The sequence below is a fragment of the Sarcophilus harrisii genome, chromosome 6 (assembly GCF_902635505.1).
Source record: "Sarcophilus harrisii chromosome 6, mSarHar1.11, whole genome shotgun sequence".
In the NCBI taxonomy this organism is placed as follows: Eukaryota; Metazoa; Chordata; class Mammalia; order Dasyuromorphia; family Dasyuridae; genus Sarcophilus; species Sarcophilus harrisii.
The window spans coordinates 183,693,773-183,700,389 of NC_045431.1; positions in this window are offsets into that span (position 1 = coordinate 183,693,773).

Below are 6,617 nucleotides of genomic sequence, written 5' to 3' on the forward strand. Positions count from 1 at the left end.
CAAATGAGGAAATTCAGACTCAAGAGAGATTTTATCTAAGTAGATCAAGAGGAACTGCCCATAGAGAGGGGAAGAGACAGCGGGTCTGGATACATCTAATCAGAAAACAGAGAAACAGCTACATTTAAACATAGCTTGCCCAGCTGTGGGGATAAAATCTAGGTTGAAATGTTTGTTGTATTTATGTTTTTTTTTTAGCACAACAGAAAAGGCAGAGCCACAAGTGGAGGAAGGGAGCAGAAGCACCTTCTGGACTGAGAGAATGGTTTTGTTCTTGCTGGGGCTAAACAAAACTATTGAAGCAGAGAGAGGAAATGCAATAATTCTGATGTATTTGAGAAGCCCTTGGTATATAGCACAGGTTGAGCGCTGTATTCCCTCCTTGCCTCACTTCTAAGAATTCTCCCCTTCCCTTGAGATCCTACACATGAAATACCTCCTACTCTGATTTTTCCTGATTGCAAGCCTTATTGCTGCTTTCTCTCTTTCTGCTTCAGACTGATTTAATCTCACAATTACTTTGTATTTATTTTCTAGAAGTTGTATCCCTTTGGTAGATTAAAAGCTCCTTGAGCTCAAGGAATAATTTATAATTTTGTCTTTGTGACCCTGGCTTCAGAGATTAATATGGGGGTGGTGAACAAAATACTCTGCAATTGGACTATCAAAGACTTAAGTTTTAGTACTAGTTTGTATGTTTACTATGTGACACTAGGCAAGTCACTTCTCTGGAAGAATTCAGTACTTAGTATGTAAAATAGAGATATTCTTGGTAGGGTCCATAACCCTTTGTAATCCAATTAGTGTTATCGATTTGGGCATTGTTTCTGTGTTACAGATTTTTCACAGCAGGTTTCTGGGTCTTAGAAAAAAGAGAAATAATTTGTGGCCATTTATAGGCAAATGGTTAAAACCATTGGGTGTAGGGTGCATTTATATTTTATAGGAACTACAAAAAACCTGGAAAAAGCTCTAAAATAATGCAAAATGACAAACCTAGAGAAGAATGAGTTATCTATGATTATATAGGAGGAAAAGTAATTAAGAATAAATGAATAAAGAATCCTGAGGACTTTGAACAAGTGTCTAAATTATTTATGATACTTTAGACATTGAAATAAATTAAGAAATAAATAGCTACTATGCCAACTTAGGTGGACTTGTTGAATTGAAATGTTAGGCAAAGAAAATGCCTTAAGGGATCTGGGGCCACCAAGACTGGAGAGTGAAACAATATATTATTTACATTTACAAGCACTAATAAGATCTAATAGGAGCCTCTTAATCAGGTTGTGATAAATGATTGGACTGATTCCCTGGGACAGTTGCCTGGTGTAAAATCCAGTACAAGGTAATTGAAGACTAATGGATTAAATCATTCCACAGCCCTATGTCTTATGGGAAAGGCAGTGGTATGGAGTGGAATGGCAGGAGCTCTGTGAGTTAGAAGTTCTAAAATTAAGTCCTGGTTCCTCATCTTTGTAACTGATTAGAGGGAGGTCTATCACTTAATCATTTCTGAGCTTAGTTTCCCCATATGTAAAATGAGATCTTTGGGGAGACACCAAGATGTGAGAGAAGGAATATTGGATTTATCCTCAGAAGACATGAGGTTTTGAGTGCTTTTTTTATTGTGCAGCCTTGACTTTATTCATTTGAAAAAAAAACCCAAAAAAACCTTACACTCGCTGTTTGATCCTAGTCAAGTCACTGAACCCTGATCAACTAAAAAAAAAAAAATTTCCTGCAGTAGCTCCCTAGGAAAAATGTTATCCCTAATCCATCCTCTTAGTCGCATTTATTCAAGTAGAATGTAAACCATTTTCAGGCAGTGCTGAGTTTGCTTTTAGTCTATGTCCCCAGCATATCACGGAGAATGAATGCTTTATTAATGTTTGTTGAATGAATGAATGACTTCCCATTATGACCTCAAATGGCCCTTTGCATCTCTGATGACTCTCTAAATGTACATTATAGCTACCCATGTTGCTATATTATTGATTTCTCACCATCTAATAGATTGTCAGCTTCATCTAAACCTTGTATCTTCTCTGGAGCCTGTCATATGGAGAGTGCCATAGATAGACATTTAATGGATGCATCCTGTATCTAAATTTGTAAACTATCTAAACTATCTAAATTTGTAAGAAATACAAAGTGTCCCAAAGTCTTAAGTTTATTTGAAATATGTGTCCCCAAATCATTTACATTTCATTTGCTTTTTAAGAAAAAAGACTATTAAATCTTTAAACTTGCACTAAGACTTGGGGTCATCCTGTCTAGTTAGAGGAGGTCTAGGGCAAAGCTTCTTAAACTGTGAGTCTCAACCACATATGGGGTCATGTAACTGAAAGGGGAGAGTCATGAAATTATGATTATCAGTAAATGTTTGATTTGTATGCCTATTTTATATACCTATATACCCAGGGCCACATTACAAAATATGGGGCCATAAAAGGGTCATGAGTGGAAAAAGTTCAGGAAATTCTAGAGAATGTGTAGGTCACGGGAGTTGTAGTAAAGAATATGTGAAGAGATCAGTTCCAAGTTACAACAAGCTGGATCTTAATGATTCCACTAGTGTTGAGTTTTGGAGAAAATGAACTTGAAAGTTGTTTTTCAGTACCTTGACAATAATGTCTTTTTTTTTTTTTTTTTTTTGTCTTCAGCCCTGAGGGGTCATTTGAAAAAAAAAAGGCATGGGGGGTTGGTGAACCAACTCAACAATTTCTGATGCTTTAAGCTAAGCATCCCTGGAGTGACTTGAGCTCAATGGTGCATGGATAATTTGTTTGCTTTGCAATTCTTTTCCATCAATGGAGACAAATTGATTTGTACATGAAAATGGGCTGTCGCTGGTAGCAACTGGCTCTTTAAACTGCCAGAAGATTTTTTTTTCTGACTTGGATGGTATGCTGGATTTCAAAACTTACCACATTGGGATTTCTGCATCTAAAACAGTGAGAGAAGAAGTTATAAGCAGCCTTAATATATTGCTTAATTTCTTCTCTCTACAATATGGCAATGCTGTCAATAAAAAGCAGTAGGGTAGCCCCACATGCCTGCATTTGTGCACATCCGCACAGGAGATGTTTACTACCAGTTGGGGGTCGGCTGCCACTGATTGCATTTCTGAGAATAATCAGGGCTGGTGTTGCCAAGGTAGCACTGGAAATCCTTGAACTCTGCAGTGCAACTCAAGCAGCCAATATCAAAACACTTTTCTGGTGCCTCTTGAAAACAGTGATGGGGAACTGGATTTAGGGCAAAGCTTTGTGACTATAGGCTGTAATACACTTATTTTTGGTGAGTCCTGACTGTGTGTTCCTTTATTCTAGTGTCATTTATTCTACAGTGTATATTGTAGCTGATGGTCCTGGCACTGAATAACACTATAAAGGAACACTATATAGTGTTATTCAGTACCAGGACCATCAGCTACAGTATTTTTTTTTTTACTGCATTCATAGATCTGAGATATCCTAGGTGTAAGCAATCCCGTCAACAATGCAGGTTGTAACCCATTCTAGTCTTCTCACCCTCATTTTTGTTCCCCATCTTTACAAACATTTTATGAATTATATGAGAATCATCTATACAATACCCAGGTTATGTCTTCTGTTCTCACTAATCCTGCATACAAGATTGACCCAATGTATTGATGACCTTTCTCTGGGTTTTGTAATATTTTGCTGTACTTGATATTTCTAACTATTATCCCTTACTGCTGCTCCATGATTAATCCCTGAATGCCTTTAAAGCTGTAATGTAGCCTCCAGCACCTACCTATCCTTTCCTCAACTCTTATCCTTAAGCAACTGTAACTATAAACTGCCAAAAAAGCCTACATAATCCCTTGTCAGTTATATCATAGAATATTGTCTTTTTCATGGAGGCTTCCTTGGTTCCTTCCAAGTCTGAGCTTCTGTGATTAAAATTTAAAAAAAAATTACACAGAATTGTCACTGCAAAAAGACAACCAACAAGACATCAATAGTTACTGATCCAAATATCTTTTTTCTCATCTTTACAAAAAGAGAATAATCTATAAAGTATATATGACATCCTGATAAAATATAAGGACACAGGTAAAATTTTTCAAGTGTTTTAAATAAAACACCTTTATGATCAAACAATTGACTACAAAATACAGAGAATACTAGATCCTACTGTTTTTATCATCTGTTGACTATTTTCTTTTCAAATTAATAATTGATGCCATTGGGCAAAATTCAACTTTAAGGCTTTTTTCCAATAAACAATTTCCAATTGACATTAACATTAAGATCGTATATGATTCTTGGTTAAATACCAACTGCAGATGCCACTCTATTCAACTTTTCTCTGATGACAAATGTCAAACAATGACTGATAGGGAGACAGACATATGCTTGCCTTCCATCATGGAGGTTTCCCAAGCAGAGTCCAAATGGAAGAGAGATTCCCTGTAGATGGTGAGGTCCTCTGGATACTCCTATTTGTGGAAGACATTGTGCTGATTGCATCAGGCCCCAGATCACTGTAGAGTCTACTAAATGAGATCCATAACTATTCAAAAGAGCTTAGCTTAACAACCCATGCAAGAAAAGCAAACACAAAAACCAAGAATGCCTATTGTCTACACAATGACATGTAGCTTGTTGGATAGTCCATTGAATTAGTTCATCAGCATAATATATCTTGGTCAGAAGCTCCAGATTGAATATGTGCTGGGCCTAGAATTAAATGGGATGAAAAAAAATGGGAGGGACTACATTTGGAATACCTTGTAGCACTTTCACTGAATCCTGAAACAAAAACTTTTTAATGCCAATATTTTCCTGGATGCTAATGAAAGCTGGCACTAATACAGCACATAAATGCTTGCAAAGCACTTTACATGTATAATTTTATTTATTCCTCCCACCAACCTTTGAGAAAGACCCTGTGGTCATCATTGTCCTGATTTTACAGATCAGAAAACTGAGAAAGCCCACGACTAGTCCATTATCAGGATTCTCATGTTGGTGAGATCATAGATGCATTCACTTATTGAAGAGGTCCTATCTGTTGTCATTCCTATGACTCAAAGATGCTACTCACATTTTCTCAATGTAGCATAATATAATGGGCACAGACAGACCTGGAGTGTGGCAGACCTGATTTTGAATCTTGGCTCTATTCTTGACTAGCTGTGTGAACTTGTCTGAGTCATATCTTGTTCCCTTATCTATAAAATAAGCTGATTGAATCAGATGATTTATAAAGTGCCTTTCATCTCCAGCATTCTGTTCCCTATGATCTTTTCTAGCTTTGATTTGCTGAGTTCTAAAGTCCCCTCCAGCTCTGGCATCCTGTGTTCTAATTTTTCAGCTCTGCTATTCTGTGTTCTAAGATCTTCTGCAGATCTAACATCTTGTGTTCCAAGATGTCTTCCAGCTCTAGCAGATTGTGTTTTAAGGTGCCCCCCCAGCACTAGCATCCTTGTATTCTAAGGTTTCTTTTAGCTCTAATCCTTACCTTCTGAGATTTCCTCCAAGTCTAATATCCTGTGTTCTGAGTCTCCTCCAGCTCTAATATCCTGTGTTCCAACCTATTCTTTAGATGTAACATTCTGTGTTCTAAGGTCTCTTCTAGTTCTAATATCCTGTGTTCTAAGGTTCTTTTCAGCTCTAAAATCCCATATTCCAAGCTATTCTTTACATGTAACATTCTGTGTTCTAAGGTGTCTTCTAGTTCTAATATCCTGTGTTCTAAAGTCTCCTCCAGATCTAACATCCTGTGTTCTAAGGTTTCCTCTAGTTCTTATCCTTGTGTTCCAAGATCCCCTCCAACTCTAATACCCTGTATTCTAAAGTTTCTTTCACCTCTAATATCCTGTGTTCTAAGGTGTCCTCTGTCTCTTAGTATCCTGTGTTTTAAGGTCTCCTCCAGCTCTAACATTTTGTGTTCCAAAATCAGTTTGATCTCTGATAATTTATGAGTCAAAATCTGAAGCAACAACATAATGAAAGTCATATCCCCTTCCATCAAATTCCCAACAAGGTCCAAGTGAAAAAAAGCTGAAAGACTCAGAGGTAGCTGTTCTTTTCCCAAAAGAAAGGATGGGGGAAGGGAAAAAAACCAACAAACTGATATTCTACAGTTCAAACCTATCTGCCTGAGCTAATATGCAAGATAAACAAATCACTCTATGTACTGATCAAAGTATAGTCTCTGAGGTCAAAGGTCTGATCTTTAGGTGTGAGAAAAAGTTGAGAGAGGAAGAGGGTCAACTGTTTGAAGTGCAGACAATCCAACTTTGGGCTGACCCCAGGGTTTCCCTGGAGTGGGTCTCCCCAGCCACTCATGGGACATTGTGTAGAGGGGGAAGGTCAAAGGCCATGATTTACTTAGGGAGGCTGAGAAAGTCATGGGCAGGCTCTTTGAGCTGCCAGACTGCATCAGTGTCAGGCCCCTCCAGGGCTGCTCACTCACTGACTCCTATGTGAGAAGCATTGAGGCACTGCTAAGCTGCCCTGTGCAGCTGTGTACATCATTTCAGTCACACTCAATAGCTCACTGAACATTTCTATCCAAGTAGGGATTTTTCTAGCCCATCTTCTATGCCATGTATGAATTGTTCTAGCCTGTGTTCT